General features: G+C 34.9%; 1 non-coding gene across 1 annotated transcript; it reads right to left on the bottom strand.

Annotated features, from left to right (window-relative positions):
- Positions 1–2,897: 2,897 nt before the first annotated feature.
- LOC111738882 lies at positions 2,898–3,005 on the bottom strand. The gene has a single exon (XR_002780016.1). It is a non-coding gene; the product is annotated as a U6 spliceosomal RNA (small nuclear RNA).
- Between the last annotated feature and the right edge of the window lie 332 nt (positions 3,006–3,337).

Here is a 3,337-nt window from a genome sequence, read left to right as displayed (position 1 = left end):
CTATTTTGAATAACATCCCCATAAATGCTCTGTGTATAAATCTTTTTTAATCATTTTACTTTTTTCTCTTTATGTTTTTAAGGCTGATTCAAAGGATGTGAACTGTTCAGGTATTGAAACATATTAAAAACCAATCCTCTAAAGGTATTTTACCAACTTAAACTACCACAAGCAATATGGGAGAGTTGTCACATTTTCATTAACAATAACAATTATCATTTTTGCAAAAAAACAAATGTATAACTCTAACAATTATTTCTATTATCCTTTTCCTTGAATATTAATGCATTTTCATTTACATATGTTATTTATATTCTTTCTCCTATGAATTAACTATTTTTTCCTTGTCGATTTGCCTATTTTATCTTCTTTTGTCATAAATTTCACTCTGATAAAATTTAAAAGAAATAAAATGTACACCTGTGTATAATTGACGAGTATTTATAATTACAAATATTTCCTTTGCCTTTTTAAAATTAAAAAAACTACAGATAAAATTAAAGTCCTTTTCATTGCCTCTCTCCTCTTTATGCCTCCTATCTATCTCCTCACCCCACAACAAAGGTAACTCCTACCATTACTTTAGTGTGCATCCTTTGATCTGTTTCTTGTTTACTCTTATGTACGTATCTATTTGGAATGACGAAGCCTATATAATATATTATTGTTGAGCATGTTTAAACATGTATAGAAATGTTAGAATTCTTGTCCATTATTCTGCAATTTGCTTTTTCAATCAAGTATATGTTTTTAAATCTACCTGTGCTGATATAAGTGTAGCTAGTTCATTTTGTTTAGCTACTACATTAAAATCCATTATGCTTAAATATCAGTTTCTTTATATACTCATCAATTGGATCTTTGATGTATTTCCTTCCCAGCCCCTATGATTCTGCATCCAATTCCAGTGTATAGGTTTTTTTTTCTCCATACCAACAAGCAGGTCTCTGACTCCAGCTGTGTGTCCTACAACTTAACCTAATTCTTTCACTATCTGGAGATAGCATCAGATCCCACAGTTTTAGTCCCACAAGACTGACTTCATGCTGTGTACACACAATTCAGATGCCATTTGTAAGTGTTATGGTGCGAACGATTCTAAGACTCACAGAGCCAATTGAGATTAATTATGAGCCTTTATTAACCGGCCAGTGACTGACTCTCTACCATGCAGGGTTAGAGGAGATCAGCCTTGAGCTCCCAAAAGAGGCAGTTTATAAAGCCTAGCCACACCCTAGTTAACATCAAACAAGCAAGCAGATTAACCACACCCTAGTTAATCATCAAACAAGCAAACAGATTACAAAAGCAAAAGTTGGCCATTAGCATATCTTTGCCCAGAACCCCACCCTTAACAGTAAGTCCAGGTTATCAGCTGTCCTTCTTACTGACTGGCTATTGATCAGAGGTTTCAAGGACAGCTTCCCGGGGTTTGATTAATTTGCTAGAGTGTCTCAAAGAACTCATGGAAACATTTTACCTACTAGATTTTCAGTTTTTTATAAAAGAATATAACTTAAAATCAGCCAGATGGAAGATATGCATAGGGCAAAGTATGGGGAAAGGGTGTGGAGCTTTTGTGCTCTCTGGGCACACCATTTACCCTGAATCTCCATACGTTCACAAACTCACAAGCTCCCAAACCCCTATCCATTCCTTTGAGGTTTTATGGAAGCTTCATTATGTATGTGTGATTGATTAAATCATCAGCCATTGATGACTGAACTCAATCTCCAGACTTTCTCCCCTCTCCAGAGGTCAGGAGGTGGCACTGAAATTTCTAACCCTTTCATCACTTGGTTGGTTCTCCTGCTTACCAGCATTGCCACAAGTTTTGTGGCAATTTTTAGGGGATTTCCATAAGTCCCATCACTAATATAAATTCAGTTGTGTTACAAGGGGCTTATTATGAATAACAAGACACCCATTTCACCTTTATAGCTCTGAAGCTACTTTTGGAACTGAGAACAAAAGGTCAGATATTATAACTAAAGATGCTCTTATGAATTAGGAAATTCCAAGGGTTTTGGGAGCTCTGAGTCAGGAATCCATTTTTTGTAGGTATCTCTCCTGTGTATAAGAGATATACATGTTATTAAACATGTTTGTTTTTATCTTGTCTTTGATTTTATTTGTTCTTTATTACTTTTAATCTTTTATTATAGGTAGGGGTTGGTGTCAGCCAAGAACCTACAGGGTAAAAGAAAAATATTTTTTCCTCTCCTACATGGTAGATTAGAATCAGTGTAGTCTTCTCTCTCTGGTGCTCTTATTTTAGTCAGTTTTTTAATTCTGTCACTGGCACTCCCATTGTTAAATGACACATTGTTAAACTTCCTCTCAAAGAAAAAAAAAATCAAGGGCTTCATTACTTAGCTTAAAATGTCATACCCAATAATCAAATGGTAGTATTGCATAGTCAATTCAGTACATGTTTGGGAATCAGACAGATCTGAGATCTAGAGCCAATGGATAGAGATTTGAATTCAAGTTTTGCTGGAAAGAAATGACTTAACTCTCCACCCCAGGTCTTCATCAGCATAAAGATGGTCTCTTGAGGCAGTGAGAGGACCTATAAGATGTCAAATACAGTACCTAGCACAGAGTAGGTGTTCAATAGACCTATGTAAAGCAACGATTTGTGTGATGTGTATGAAACCCATAACATAGGGTAATATAGTGAACTCTGGGTTGGAAATCCATCTCTGTCATTTATTAGCTATGTGAACTTGGTCATATACCTTAGCTTCTCCATACTATAGTTTTTCTATCTAGAAAAATAAGAATCATAATAGTAAGTACCTCTTAGCATTGTTATAAAAATTAAACAAATTATTTTTGTTAAAGTATTTAAACAAAGCCTCTCACATAGAAATCTTGTTTTTTCTTTCTTGCTGAAAAATATAGAACGCTTCACAAATTTGTAGATCATCCTTGTGCAAGGGCCATGCTAATCTTCTCTGTTATTGTTCTAATTTTAGTATACGTGCTGCCAAAGGGAGGACTAAAATAGTTTTGTTATTTTACATGTTCAATTGCTTACATTTCAAAGTTCCAGTTTTTAGCTTAATTTTTACCTTACATTGGAAATATTTCGAGTGTTTTCTTCCATCGAGGATGCCTTTTTTCATTTAGACCGAAAGTCGAGAGATGCCCAGTGAGAAGACAAATGAGTTCTCGGGGCCTATTTTCCTAATGATTGATCTTTTAGTCCCAGGAAAGTGTCAATGCAATCAAAACTGTTTAAAAAGTTTCTGCATACTTGATTGGAAGAACAAGAAAACCTTTCCTAAGGCTTCCAGATAGGCTTATCTATGAGAAACTAAGACCAAGCTTG

Source organism: Pteropus vampyrus, unplaced genomic scaffold (genome assembly GCF_000151845.1).
Source record: "Pteropus vampyrus isolate Shadow unplaced genomic scaffold, Pvam_2.0 Scaffold44, whole genome shotgun sequence".
NCBI classification, from domain to species: domain Eukaryota; kingdom Metazoa; phylum Chordata; class Mammalia; order Chiroptera; family Pteropodidae; genus Pteropus; species Pteropus vampyrus.
The sequence above is the reverse complement of the archived record's forward strand: the minus strand, read 5'-3'. Positions and strand labels throughout refer to the sequence as shown.